Raw genomic sequence first — 16,453 nt, 5'->3', positions numbered from 1 at the left:
GAAAGCTCTGAAAGACCAAGCTGGATAAAAGAAACCCAATATAAATAGGACTACTCTGTTGAGAACCCCATTATCCTAGGAACACTGACATTAAAAAGCATCTCATTACTACTCAATCTCATCAATCCCTGTTTACGAGATTCAGAATTCTACATATCAGGAGTTCCATAAATTAAGCATGCATCATTATGAAGAGAACCCACATTAGCCAACCTTCATTTTTATTTATTTATTTTGAAAGGTAATTGGGATTAAGTGATTTGCCCAGGATCACAAAACTAGCAAATATGTTAATTGTATAAAGTCAGATTTGAATTTAGGTCCTCCTGATTTCAGGGTCAGTGTTCTGTCCACTGCACCATCTAACTGATCCTAGCCTTCAATTTTAAACAAAGTTTTAATTTCTAAATAAAATCCATATGAAGTTTTAAAAGTGAATGAGTCTACTCATCTATTTATCTGTCCATTCATTAATTTTACATGCATTTATTATATGCCTACTATGTGTTAGTTAGTTACTATGGTGGGTATGAAAGATAAAAGGTGGAAAGGAGAAGACAGAGTAGGAACTAGTCCTTTTCTGCAAAGAGATTCCATTATAGTAAGGGCACCAACTTGTCCACAGATAATCAAATATACATGATGTAAATACAAAGTCATATGGGAATGAGGAACAGTTTTAACTTATACCCAGTGGGATAAGGAAAGGTCTCACTCAAGTAGTAAGTAATCTTTAAGCAGAATCTTTGAGGAATCTAGAGTTCCCAATAATTAGAGGCAGTATAGACTAATAAATATTTTTTTCCTTTTCTCCTTCCTCTCCCTTTTCCTCCCTTCAGCATTCTCAGAATTGGTCAGGCTCTGTGGTCTCAGAAGTAGTGTGGATTTGAAAGAAAATACCTGCATTTGAATATACCATCTCTATTATTTGCTACCTATAAGAACTTGGGCAATTCAATTTATCTTTTTTACCCTTATTTTCTTATATAAAATGAAGTCATTGGAATAAATTACAGTTCTTAATCTGGGCTCTATGAACTTATTTTAAGTTAGGAAAAGCCAAGATGAAAGAGTATAGGCAGTATTCCAACTGAACTCTATAAACCTTTCCTTTCAAATAACTTTAAAATAAGTCTTCAAATCAAATTTTGAAATAACATTTTTTTCGCAGACTAAGACAACATAAGAGATCCAAAGGAGAAACCTGTGAAATTGGGATAGGAAATAACCTAGAATATAGCATTAGCACCAGCAGTGAGCCTTGGAAGTGGCAGTAATAAAAGCAGCAACACCATCTTTGAGAGCTCTCATCCTAGAGATAGCAAGGGAATCAGACAACTAGTAAAAAAAAAAAAAATTACAAGGAACTCTTTGATTAATAATTCTGCTGCTCACAAGCAGTTTTGAGTCACCCACGATTCCATGTTGGAAAGAAACAATTGTGGTCAGTCACAAGGAAACAGGGGCTCTGGTCAAAGTTCAAAAGCAGAGGGGAGCACTAGTACTTATAGCTGAAGGAGACCCAAAGATCTGGTCACAATTGCAGGGCCAAAAGAAACACTAACATTTGTGACTACAGGGGAGAAAATAAAGACCAGAGCACAGACAAGGAGAATGGTAACCACATCTCTTACAGGATAACACCACTTTGGAAGCACCAAAAAAACTTGCAGACTGTCTGAAAACATCAATGTGAAAAAGCCTGAAGCTTGGACAATGCCTGCCTGCTCCCAGGAAGTCTCAACTTTAAAATAAAGTTCAAAGTCAAGAAAAAGATTTGTAAAATGAACAACAACAAAAGAATTTGACAATAAAAAGCTACTGCAGAGGCAGAAAAGACCAAGGCATAAATGCAAAACAAGACAACAGAGAGGAAATAGCTCTATGGAAAGCCTTAAAGAAAAATGCTAACTGAACCCAACCCCAATAAGAATTATTAGAAGAGTTAAAGAAAGAAATAAGAGTGATAGAGGAAAATTTGGGGAAAGAAATAAGAGTAATGCAAAAAGTTATAAAAAGAAAATTAATAGCTTCTTAAGAGGTGAAAAAATACTGAAGAAATTTACAGGTAATTTTGAAAAGAAATCAAATCTATATATATAATCATATGAACAAATGTTCTAAATCACTATTGATTAGAGAAATGCAAATTAAAATACTCTTTGATACCACCCCAGACAATCAGAAATAACAGATGCTGAAGTGGATGAGAGAAAAAAAGAGATACACTAATAAATTGCTGATGGAATTATGAATTGGTATAATAATTCTGGAAAACAATTAGCAATTATTTTCAAAGGATATGTACATACACTTTGACCCAGAAAAAGAAAAAGGATTTATATGTACAAAAATCTGTAGCAGCACTTTTTGTTACAAAGAATTAAAAATTGAGGCTATGTGAATCAATGGGGGAATACCTGAACAAGTTTTGGCATATAATTGTGATTGAATATTATTGTGCTGTGGTTTCAGAATGGTTTCAGAAAAAATTAATAAGACATATATGAACTGATGCAGAGTGAAGTAAATAAATTGCAAGATCATTGTGCAGAATGACAGCAATATTGTAAATGATTATCAACCTTAAAAGATTTGGCTTCTCTGACCAATTGAATCAATACCACTTGAATTAATACAATGATTCAAGAAAATGTCAAGAGATTTATGATGAAAAAAAAAGTGCTATCCATCTCCAGGAAAAGAACTGATAAATTCTGAAAAATAATTTTCTCAATTTTTTTAGTTTTTTTTTTAAAAATGGCTAATATGGAAATGGGTTTTTTATTATTTCATATGTATAATTAATATCATTTTGCTTGCCCTTTTTGTGGGTGAGGGAGAGATAAGAAGGAAAGCTAGAAGTGGAACTTAACGTTTAAAAAAGAAAATAATATTTAAAATAAGTTTTAATTTAAAAAGTAACCAAGGTCAGAAAAAATGTGGTTGACTGTACTTCAATATAGTTTAAAGAAGGTTTTTTAATCTTTAGTAAAACTAGATGCCATAGCAAGAACAATAACTATGGAATGTACTTCTCAAAATTCTGTGGGTTTTTTATGCACTTAAAAAGGAGAGGTTCATTGGTTTTACAGGTTTCACTTGATTTTTACAAGGGTCTTTGTCACAATTAAAGGTTAAGAACTCTTACACTAGATAGTGTATAATGCTTTCAGTTCTGTGATCCTAAGATCCCAAGGACAGCAGGATGTGTAATCTGCATTCTCAGATGTCTGAACAAATCAACCTAATTTTCCATAATTGGCAGTCAGATATTTGGACGTATTTTTTTTTCCTTTTTGGGACAGATTATATTTCCTTCCACTTAACTGATAAAATCACAGAAGGGGGCAGGTAACAAAGAGAAAAAATATAAATGTTTTAAACAAATTACAAAGTTCAGCCTTGTTCTTTCTTTGTGAAATGAAAAGAGTTCTTTATGATGGAATTAGACAGTTGCCATTGGCAGGCAGAAAATTGGCCACATAACCAGTGGCCTTTAAAAAGCTTATTTTATTGGATTTGGAGATAGTTGGGACAGAAAGCAACTTTATAAAGTGTGACTCTTGCTTCTCTACCAAAAGGCAATTGGTAAAAAGAGAAATTTCTCTTTCTTTTCCTTTAGCCATTGACTATAGTGTCTTGTAGCAGAATTATACTTAATTATTATATGCTAACTAGTAGAAGTTAGCACATCTAATAAAGAGTAGAGTTAGAAAAAAGATCATTGAACGATACATTTGGAGCAGGAAGCAGCTTAAAAGAATATAACCCTTGGCAGCAGAGGTGAGAGACAACTATGATTTCAAGGGAGAATTATTCCTAGCAAATGAGACTTGAGTCAGCACACAGCTGAGTGATCTACTTGGCAGAGACACTGATTACATCTCGAGTAAAGTAGCATAAAAACAACTCAAAAAGAAAAAAGATCAAAGGTACGTGTAATGTTAAAGACTTAAATTTCCTTGACCACATGTTTTTCCTACGTCTTCCTCAGTACCTATGTACTTTATTTTTATGTCCACTCTTCCTACAGAATTTGTATTTATGGGAAAATATGCCCTACAATGATATGGTGAACATTACATAACTATTCTTTTTACCATCTTATCTTATTTCTACTAAAGCAAAGGCTCAAAAGAAAGTATCTACTGGCTAGTTATTAAAGGCAGGTGTATTGATGGGGGCTATAATATTAGGGATTTTAACACAGAGTTCCTTTGAAATTTTGAGCATGACTCTCTTTCTCATGGATCCCATTTAGCATAAATCAGGAGGAGATAGATGTTGGAGAGGATACCACATCTTTAAAAATTCCTTCCTCTTGCTTTGTCAACATTTTTATCACTGAAAGACGCCTGCTAGGTATAGGAGTTCAATTGCCTGTTCAGAGTTGTGGTGCTAAATAGGAAGTGAAGTATATTTATATTAATAAGCTGATCAGTTCAGTTTGTAAATTATTTCAACAGAGTGGTGACTTACAGTGACATCTAATCTGTAAAGAGATTTTTGGCTCTCCCCAAAATATGCTTACTGTGAAATGCTACAGTCCTTCTAAGCTGGCCCAATTGTGACTGTCTGAATAGAAGCCTTTAAATGTAAAAGAAGACTACAAGATCTATTATGGCCAATTTAAAAAAGCAAGAGAAGGATTTATGAGAAACTGGATCTATGATGTCATCAGACTCAACTAAGACTAATTAGAGGAGTGCAGATGATTTTTATTTTGATTTTGGTGGAGGGCATGGGGCTTCTGAGAAATTCACTCCTGTCTTTTCTTTCATTATCATTGATACCAGGCAGTAATCCAATTCCATATCAGAGAACACACAAAGTATTCTAGGTGTTTGATATGGCTAAGTTGCAATATAATACTATGCACATTTTTGTACAGAGAACTCTTCTGAGAATGGATGATTTTTATGATAACAAGTATAATTTGAATTTACTCAATATTTACCCATTACTTGCAGGGCTATGAGAGACACTGAGAGATGACAAGTTTTCCTCAGTCACTGTACTCAGGGAATTCAAAGTTTAGATGTTTCATTTCTTAAATTCCTCACAACTATGTATGTATAAGTTCAGTATCACATAATCTCCAAGTGGTAAGGCAGTTTGGGCACATGTGGTCCAACCAATACATCTCTGCCAAGTGCTTCTAACTTTTACTTGAAAATCTCCAATAAAGGGGAAGCCCATAATCTCCTGAAGTGACTCATTCCCTCTTTGTACATCTCTACTTGTTAAGAGATTTCCTTCCTTAATTGACAATCCTTATCAATAATCCCTATCAAAGGATACAAATAAGTAATTTTCAGATGAAGAAATTAAAGGTATGTATACTCACATAAAGATGTTCTAAATCACTATTGATTAGAGAAATGCAAAAACTACCATCTCATACCTATTAAATTGCTAAGATGACAGAAAAGAAAAGTTTTAAATGTCTTCAGGAAAGTCAGAATACTAATGCAGTGTTGGTAAAGTTGTGAACTGATCCAATCATTTTGAAGAACAATTTGGAACTATGCTCAAAGGGCAACAAAACTGTGCATACACTTTGATTCAGCAACATTATTAGATCTTTCTCTCAAAGAGATCATAAAAAGGGGAATAGGACTCACATGTATAAAAACATTTATAGGAGCTCTCTTTGTGGTAGCAAACAATTGGAAATCTAGAGGCTGCCCATCAACTTGGAAATGGTTGGACAAATTGTGATATATGAATGTAATGAAATAATATCATTCTTTAAGAAATGATGATTTTCTTCATCATTAAGAAATTATGACTTTCTTCATCATTAAGAAATGATGATTTCAATAAAACCTGGAAAGACTTATGAAGCAGAATCAGTAGAACATTGTACAAAGTAACAGTAACATTATACAGATGATGAACTTTGATACACTTTGCTCTTTTCAGCAATACGATGATTTAAAACAATCCCAAAAGACTCATGATGGAAAGTGATATCCACATCCAGAGAAAGAACTATGGAGTCTGAATGTAGATCAAAGCATAGTATTTTCACTGTTGTTTTATTCTTTTTTCCTCATGGTTTTTCCCTTTTGTTCTGATTCTTCTTTCACAACATGACTAAAGTGGAAATATATTTAATGTTATTGTATATGTATAATCTATATAAGATTTCTTTCCATCTTCTGGAGGAGGGAAAGTAAGAGAGGGAGAAAAAAATGGAAATTAAAATTTTATAAAAGCAAATGTTGAAAACTATATTTACCTGTAATTGGAAAAAATACTATTAATGGAAGAATAAAAAAAGAATTTTCCTTTATATCTAAATTTGTTTCACTTTACAATCTACCTCCTACTCTTTGACCCTTTAGAGCCAAGCAAGGTAAGTCTAATTTCTATTTAACAATCTTTCAAATACTTTATTACAAATATCATTTCCTCCCCAGGTTAAGCAATCTTACTTCCTTCCACTGAGCCTTTTTAGGGCAAAACTTCAGTCACTATTGTCCTAGACTTTAAAATGTTTCACCAATCAAGTTTATTTCAGATGAGGCACCACTGCTGGATAAGTCCTTATCTCTACTCTTGCTAATGCTGAAGGGTATTATGCTCTTTTATGCTCTAGGTATCAAAGCTGGGCCGAGTATAAAATCATCAGGAACTCAACTCCCAAACTCCGAGATTCCCGAACTTTTAGACACCCAGATGTCCAGATGTCTAGACAACTATTCTCCTAATACTTCAAAACTCAAATTATCAAAAATCTCCAATCTCCTCTTCTTTTAAAGAACAAATGCCAAGTCAGACATAGAACCAAGTTCCATATTCACAGGACTACTACATATTTGGCTTTGGGAAAAAAAGAGCCCAAGGCCTCTTCCCTTACTGCATTGTGGCTCAGCGGATGCTGCCAATGAAGGGGTCAATGAAAAAAAAATTAGAGATCCAATCAAAGCCCAAGACCTTTTGATCCCAGTTCTAGATAAACATCTGCAAACAATCAAAATTGGAAGAGCAAAATAAGTCATGGAATGTTCATGCATGCTCCAAAACCTCTCCAAGATACATCAGCCTTCGACCACTAAAATCTTCTAGAAGCAGGCTCCCCAGTCTCTATGTTGACATTCTCATCAGTCAAGAACTGAAGCACAATATATGTGTGCCATTCTGTTGTAATGTTCTTAGTTCGGTTTTCTTGGGGTCTCTGGGGGCAGCCTTCTTTTCAGCAGGTAATCACCATAAGAATAGTCAGGGGTTAAAGTCCAAATTCTTTATTGTCTCCTTTCCTGGGCCCCGGCTAGCTTTCTTAGAGGCCTTCCAGACTCTTAGTTTCAGTGGAGAAGTGAAGGAGGAGAGCCCACCACCAAGGTACTGTGAGATGGGATGAATGAATCTCGTCCAGTCCTTGCTGGCTGTTATATACTTCATTATCACAGGTGTGAATCTTATAGAACTATATTAAGTACTAAGTACATGTACTGAACTAGAGAACTATTAATCACCATGCTAAACTAGATAACCATTGTCTTATCAATTCCACTGAATTAGCACCTTGTAAGAATCCTTGTTTCAAGTTCAGAGTTCTGGCCCATAACAATTCTGTCTCATTAAATATTCTGAATAGCAGAATTAAATATAAATGCTAGTAAATGCCACTAAGAAGAATTCTATTCAAAGACAGAGTCAAAGTCATTTTGGGGGGTTGGATGATTTATCAATTCTGAATCTATCAAGTTCACTATAAGTTAAACCACATCCCTCTATCTTGTACACAAGAACACTATGATATTTAGTTCACCAAATATTGTATAGGTGTCTCCCTATCTACATAGGTAGATAGATATAGATATATACATATATCTACATGTAGATTATAGATATATACATATCTATCTCTAACTATCTTTTTATATCTATATCTACACACATAAACATTCTCCTGAATTGGCAGTTGAATTATCCTTTAAAAAGAAAATGTTATGACCTGTTTATTAGCTGTTATTGTTGTTGTTAATAGCATTATGCTTTATATTGAGTGCTTTACAAATATAATTTCATGTGATCCCTAGAACTCTACAGAGGTAGGTGCAGTTATCTCCATATTACAGATGTAGAAATTAAGGTAAAAAGAGATTGCAGTTTGTCCAAAATCTTGTAGCAAGCAGCATTTAAGAATGGATTTCAATTCATGTCTTCCTAATTCAATATTCATTTCTTCACTGTGTCATCTAGCGACCTCATTTATTCTGATGAAATCGTGCTGATTATTAGTAACAATCATTTTTCTAAGTTATTTACCAACAATTCCTTCAACAACATTGTTTTTCAGTCACATGCAACTTTTTATGACTCCAATTTGGAGTTTTCTTCACAAAGATATTTAAGTGGTTTACCTATTCCTTTTCCAGCTCATTTTATAGATGAGGAGACTGAGGTAAAGAGGGTTAAATGAACTGCCCAGGGTGGTAATTGTCTGAAGCCACATGGGAACTCAGGAAAATAAGTCTTCCAGACTCCAGGCCCAGCATTCTATCCCCTGAACTACTTGGATGTTCCATGTGCCATTTAGGTAATACTATGGTCCAGAAATTTTCTAGGAAACAAATTCAGGTTAACTAGCATATATTTTTTCAGACTACTCTTTTTGGGGGAGTGTTAGATGGGAATTGGGACATTTTCTTACCTCTTATTCTATAGCACCTTTTTCATGCTCCATGTTCTTTCAAAGATGAGAGACAGGATCAGCAATTATATCAGCTAATATTAGAAACACTCAAGTTCAGCTGAGTTTTATGATATGAAATGCTATGAGAAATTTTATGCTCTCTTCTGTACTCTTATTCATCTTGTCTTCATTTCTCTATTAACAATTTTTGTTTTATCTTTGCCAATCCAAAAGATCTTTATTTTTTGGAGAGAATCAGAAGCAAAATTGGAATTGAGTTGTTCTGACTTCTCACTATAATTCATTCATTCAAAGCAGTGGTTCTATTCTTTCTTTTGATTTTCCTTTTGACCTCAGTATAGTTTAATTTGTTTTTGTTGTTGATGAGGATGATGATTATGGTGATGATAATGTTTTTGTTGTCATCATTACTATCCTTAAAATTCATCTCCTCCTTGGGTCATTGGAGGAAGACAGAAAGGATTAGAGAAACATTTACTAAGCACCTAGTAGGTGCTAGGAACTTTCTAAACACTTTTTAAACATTTCATTTGATTCTTACAATAACCTCATAAGGTGGGTGCTTTCATTTTTCTGATGTTATTCTTGTCAGACAGTAACTCTTTTGAAATCAATATCTATTATATGTCTTTGCTTTCATCTTCAATTCATGCCTTTTTAAAGATGTGTCCTAATTGATGAGTGTTCTTTAAAGTCATATAGGTTTATTTCTTTCTCACCCTCATTTTTGCTTTCCTCTTCAGAATTAATTCTTGAGAGCTTCTCAGCCTTCATGGAATGACTTGCCCTGCAGAATATTAGTACATAGGATCCTATCTATTTTTAAATTTTCTGTTTGAAATTAATTTTTCCATAAATTTAAGGTGCATAGCAGATTTTGCCTGTTTTTCCTCCTCTCACCCATACTGATTATACCATCAAGGTATAAAATTGTCTTGTTCTCTCATTCTTTAATGTAGGTTTTTTTTTTCCCCAAGCAAGCTATAAGACACTCAAGACCTAGAGCAACTCATTCTTTTGTGTCCCTCAAGGCACTTAACAAGCTACATACCATGTAGTAGATGGTCAATGTAAAACTTATTAGAAAGATTTAGAAAGTGAATCTGAGTCTCTTTGTGGCTTTTAAGGAATATCATTCTCTCATTTTCTGTGGATCAGATAAGAGACCTATAGAATCATGTGGAAAAGTAGGGAGGAGTTTCATTCAATAAACTTTATTAAGTTTATCTACTTTGTGAGAGGTTCCATATTCAATATCGCAGAATGTAGGTAAAGATGAATAAAATGATAGCTTCACAATGCTTGTGATCTAATTGGAGAGATAACACAAACTGTGTACAATTGATGCACAAATTGTGATGATTTTTAGGACATTAGGGTTATTAGGACAAATTAGGATCTGAAAGATTGAGAAAAGAAGCATAGAGTATGGAACAATTCAGAGAAGGGAGAGAATATTTCTGTTTGAGGTGGTTAAAGAAGCTTTCATGGATGAGGCTTGACATGAGCTAGATAAGCAGAATTTTGATAGGTGAAAATGTATAGTTCAGTGATGAAGAAGTTGTAGAACCTGCCTTCAGAGGAATCTTTTAACTCTGCAGAAGGAAACTAACTTTACCTTCAAACAATTGATGTTCTTCCTTGATTCACTACATTGTCAGCAAGGGATTCTGTGGCCTCTTCCCCCAGAAAGGAGGTACAGGTTCAACCCAAGGAAAGAGGCTGATATCTGATACCTAATGTAAGAAAAATAAAGACAGGAGTAACCTGCCAGAAGAAAATCTGGAAGAAAAAAAGATGGTTAATGAAGTATGAGTCCTATTCAGCCTTTTTGAAGTTCTGTCTGCAACATTCAGAGCAATGGTGATGACCAGTACTTTTTAGATCCTTGAAGCCCCTCCAAAAAGTTGGCAGTGACCCCCTCAGAATATCAGTCTCACTTTTGAAGCAGTCAAACTACCTTCTCATCATATACTTTAAACTGTAAGTAAACAACATCACCACAGTTTAATAAAATATCTAGAGAGAAACTCAGCTTTTTTTTAAATCCAAGATCAATTGAGATGAAATTCTTAATCAAAGTCATTCATGCAATAAGTACCAGAACTATGTCTTGAATTCAGAATCTCTAGCTTTAAATTGTGAAATCTTTTGATGATCTCGTGAAAATTCCAAGAGTTTCTTTCCCTTGGTTGAAAAGGGAAACAAATGGAGGGAATGCGGGAAAACTGGGACACTGATGCATTGTTGATGGAGTTATAAACAGATCCAGCCATTCTGGAGAGCAATTTGTAATTATATTTAAAAAATTATCAAACTATGCATACCCTTTAATCCAGCAGTTACTACTGGGCTTATATTCCAAAGAGATATTAAAAAAGAGAAAGGGACCTGTGTGTGCCAAAATGTTTGTGGCAGCCCTTTTTGTAGTGGCTAGAAACTGGAAAATGAATGGATGCCCATCAATTGGAGAATGGCTGAATAAATTGTGGTATATGAATGTAATGGAATATTATTGTTCTGTAAGAAATGACCAGCAGGATGGTTTGGACAGAGAGGTTTGGAGAGACTTACATGAACTGATGCTGAGTGAAATGAGCAGAACCAGGAGATCATTGTACACTTCAAATACAAAACTGTATGAGGATGTATTTTGATGGAAGTGGATATCTTTGACAAAGAGAAGATCTAATTCAGTTTCAGTTGATCAATGATGGACAGAATCAGCTATACCCAGAGAAAGAACACTGGGAAATGAATGTAGACTACTTACATTTTTGATTTTCTTCCCAGGTTATTTTTACCTTCTGAATCCAATTTTTCTTGTGCAACAAGAGAACTATACGAATCTGCACACATATATTGTAGCTAGGATATACTTTAACATGTTTCATATGTATAAGATTGCCTGCCATCTAGGGGAGGGGATGGAGGGAGGGAAGGGAAAAGTTGAAACAGAGGTGAGTGCAAGTGACAATGTTGTAAAAATTACCCACGTATATATTCTGTCAATAAAAAGCCTTTAAAAAAAGGGAAAGAAAAGGGAAAGCATTTGCAAGAAAAAGTTGAGATAAGAAATATCCTTGTCCTTGAGAACAACTCTAGTAGGGGAATAATGTATATTGGTAGCTGGCAAATGCTTTAGAGAATGACAAGGTAAAGTCTGATTTTATCAATAACTGTGGAAAAGTTGAAAGAAATTTCATGGAGGAGGTGGGATTTAAATTGGCCTTAAAAAATGATTAGAAATCAGGAGAAAAAAGGAAGGAGATCATCACAGATACAGGAAATAATGTGAGCAAAACTTCCTACAGCAAGAGAGTCCAGTTGTTGAACACCATAAAGGGAAGTAGTCACTATCTCCCCTTATTATTCCATAAAGCTTTTATAACCTCAAATGTTGAATGGGAAACATGTACAGAGGTTGAAAAAATTCATTTAATTGTGTGAAGTCATATATATGAAAAACTGGTGAAAAAATGCTGACTATGTAGGCAGTGAATAATTAATGTTTTTTTTAAAAAGCACATTATATCCATGCCACTGTTTCAGGCTGACCTAGTCCTTTCTAAATAATGAATTTGAGTAATGAGTACTTGCCCTGGTTCTTGGTATTTACTTAGATCAGGTCACCTTTTAGGGAAAAAAAAATATTTTCTGAGTCTCTTGGGGGAACATTTGACTCTGCCTTATTATCTAAAATAGTATTGTTACCACTAGTACCAGTTTCATCTTTGGACTGCTAAATTTGATTGTCTGGGGTAGAGGGAGGGGCAATTTCCTCTTGCCTCGAGCTAATATCACCACATTAAACTTATGACTCTGAATCTTGTTATAGCTAATATATTTGCCATTTGTTGGATCCCATAACCCTGTTCTCCTTCATAGCATGGGATTATTTTAAGAATGAAATTAATCAATTTATTGGATAATATGATTAAGCTCTAGAAAGGATTACCTAGCTCAAACTCCATTTACAGAACAGAAAAGTGAAATTGAGTGATTTACTCAGTTATACAGCTTTAGAAAATAGTATGGGTGGAATGTGAATCCAGCAGTCATGTGGCTAAAGATCCGGCATTCCTTCCTCTATACCATCCTGCTTCAATCAAACCAAATTATTTTTTCCCAAGAATTTTAGAGAACTTCCTGAGCAAACACAAAGTTTCAGAAAGTACTATTCTGAGTCTTAATTTTTTTGATTGCTTCTGTCCATCACCTCCCTCAATCTGCCCTCCTTTTTTCAGATCCCCTTTCTTAATCCTTTCTCCTTTTACTTCTGTCCTCCCTTCTATTAGCCTCCACTTTTCCTTTTTCCTTTCCCCTCTTACTACCCTATAGAGTGAGACAAATTTCTATACCAAATTAAGTATGCATTTTATTCCCTCTTTAAGCCAAATCAATGACATTAAAATTCAAACAATGCTCATCCCTTTCCCTTCTTTCCCTCAACTGTGCCTCTTCATGAGACACAATTTATCCCTTTTTACCTCCCCTTTTCTCTTCTCCCAGTACAATCCTTTTTCCATCCTTAATTTCTTTTTTATACATTAAAGTCAATTTATACCTGCACCTTCTAAGTATATCCCTTCTAATTGCCCTGACAAAAATAAAGTTGTCAAGAGTTACATGTATTATCTTGCCATGAAGGGATGTAAACATTTTTACTTTTAAAAAACATAGGGTTTTTTCATTTACCTTGTTATGTTTCTCTGAAGTCTTGTATTTAAAGATCAAATTTTCTATTCAGCTCTGGTATTTTCATCAAAAATAAATGAAATTCACCAATTTCATTGAATGGCCATCCTTCCCTCTGAAAGATAATGCTTAATTTTGCTGAATAGCTGATTCTTGGTTGTAGTCCAAACTCCTTTGCTTTCTGGAATATCATATTCCAGGAGCTTCTATCCTTTAATATGGAAGCTGTGAAGTCTTTGGGTAATTCTGATTGTAGCTCCTCAATATTTGAATTTTTTCTTTCTGGCTGCTTTCAATATTTTCTTCATGATCTGACAATTTTGGAATTTAGCTACAATATGCCTTGGGATTTTCATTTTAGAGTTTCTTTCAGCAAGTGATAGATGGGTTCTTTCAATCTTTTAGTATTTTACTCTCTGGTTCTAGGATATCAAGACACTTTTTCTTGATGATTTCCTGAAAGATGTTGGCCAGACTTTTTTTCATCATGGCTTCCAGGTAGTCTAATAATTCTTAGTTTGTCTCTCCTGGATCTATTTTCCAGGTCAGTTGTATTTCCATTTGCACTTTCTTTTTTCTCCTATTTTTAAAATTTTGTTCGACTGATTCTGGATGTCACATTGAATCATTCACTTCTATTTACCTAATTCTAATTTTTGGTGAATTATTTTCTTCACTTAAATCTTTTCCTCTCCTTTTGCATTTGGCCAATTGTGCTTTTAAAAGAGTTGCTTTTTTCACTGTGTTTTTTTTCTCATTTTTCAATTCTATTTTTAAAGAAATTGTTTTCATTTTTCATTTCACTGAACTTATTTTTAAGGAATTGCTTTCTTCAGTCAGTTTCTATGCTTCTTTTTCTAAGGTTTTGGCTTTGAGGTTTTCCCCTCAAATTTTCATAATTCTCCTGTATAGTCCTTATTTCTTTTACCCATTTTTCTCCTATGTCTTTTTAAAGATCCTTTTTGAAATCTTCCAAGGGAGCCCTTTGAATTGGAGAGCAGTTCATATCCCTCTCTGAGGCTTCATCTGAAGGTATTTTGCTTTTGGTGTCCTCTTCTGGGTTTGTGTTCTGACTTCCCTATTTCCATAGTAGCTCTCTATTGTCAGTTATTTTAGCTTTTTGATCATTTTTAAAAGTTGAGATCTGTTCCTAAGACACAGGAGAAATTGTCTTTAGCTTCCTCTGCAGGGCAACAGAGAAGCTTCTCACTGATTGTGTTAGGGCCAGTGGTATTGCAGGCTTCCCCAGTGCACTGGGTAGGCTTGGCCAAGTTGCACCTGTTATACTGGGTTCAGGGGCTCACAATTTGCTTTCTGTAGTTGTGTTGGAGATTTCACAGTTGGTCTATTGATCTATTGGTCTGATGAACTGGAACAGAGTAGCCAACTTTGCTTTATTTTGGCTGAGTCTTTTATTAGATTTTCTAAACCTGGTTTCCCCACACCGTGCTGTGTTTCTCCCTGCTCAGTTGAGACAAATCTTTCCTGAAGTTCTTCCAAGACATCTTAAGTGAGAAAATTATTACACTCTGATTGTTTGTGGGTTCTCCAAATCTCCAAAATCTGTTCAGAAGCTTGAGCTAGTATTGATTCTGAGGGAAGCTGGGAAGAGCTCAGTGATATCCTGTCTACTCTCTGCCATCTTGGCTCTGCTCTGCTGTTTTTTACATTGAAAAACATAGTTCAATTCAACAGATATTTTCAAATGTACCTATTATGTGCAAAGCTTTAGTGAGAACATATATTTGGCATTTTTATTTTCAGTACCTCAAGAAAACAACAAAGATAGTAATCTAATGGAAAAAGCACTGATTTTGGAGGCAGGAAACTTAAGTTCAATTCTCATTCTATGATACTACTTGCATGACCACAAGTATGTTCCTTTTCTTCCTTTCGCCCCACTTTCCTCGTTTTTATACTACAGATATTGATTGGTATCTATTTTCTTGAAATTTAACAAACGTATTAAGTACCTATATGTAAAAGACTCTGGTTGAGACACTGGGGACATAAAAATAAAAAATGAAACAGGCTTACATTCAAGAAAATTGGATAAAATATGTATAAAAGTAAGTGAGTACATTATAGCTAAAATGTTATTGTCACCTAGACATAAAAAAGTAGTGAGGGAATTGGAGTGGAGCATTCATGAAAATGCTTTTCCTAAGTAGTTTCATTCTTTACCTTTTTCTCTTCTTATTAATTTTCATGGGAGACAAAAACAGCTTGTGAAATGAGAAAATGGGAAAGAAATGAAGATGCATTGTTGATGAGGTATCCTTTAAAATGATTCTGAGAAGTACAGTTTTGCAATCAGACATTGTATATGAAATTATAAGGAATTTCCAATTCTAGATCAGGTAGAAACTGCAGACAGAATCTAGTCCTTGCAGAAATATGGAGCTGAGATTTTTAAAAAATGTTAAGGTCTATGATCAGAATTTAGCTTGCCAGTTGTGTTTATGACAAAGAAGTTGAAGTTCTTAGGTGAAGAAATCTCCTTTTGAAGAAGAAATGAGTATTACAGCCAAGGTTCTGAGTAGTGACAGTCCCTCCTTGTGATTTAGGATACACAGAGGATTTTTTCCTATTCTAGTAACTAGTTGAGTGACTTGGTTTTCTGAAAGAACTTTAAGCTAAACTTCTGAGCTTAAAGCTAAAGGAGAAGTATCAGAGAAGTCTAAAGCTGAAGTTCCACAGCCTTCCAGTTGAACCATGTCTGAACTGGCAACATGTCCCAAAGAACATGGAACTTGTGGGGCACTGCAAAGCAGCAACCACAAAAAATAAAACTCTAGCAAATTCCTAATAAACTCTGGAAACATATCTATTATCAGGTAGAAATTATATGAGTGAATTAATGAATGAAGCTTTTATTAAGAATTTCCTCTGTGCTAGGCACTGGGAATATTAACAGAAAGATAAGACACTCCCAGCTTTCAAGGAGCTCAAATTCTAATAGAGGAACTGATCCAACACTGATGGAAAGTTTCGATTGCAAATCAGATGGAAAGGTTTTTATTGGTCCTTGGGGTAGAGTAGCAAAGCAGATGGCAATGCTGCTTCCTCAGTGTCATCTCCATTGAC

This window comes from Antechinus flavipes, chromosome 2, assembly GCF_016432865.1.
Source record: "Antechinus flavipes isolate AdamAnt ecotype Samford, QLD, Australia chromosome 2, AdamAnt_v2, whole genome shotgun sequence".
NCBI classification, from domain to species: Eukaryota; Metazoa; Chordata; class Mammalia; order Dasyuromorphia; family Dasyuridae; genus Antechinus; species Antechinus flavipes.
Note: the sequence above shows the minus strand (reverse complement) of the source record.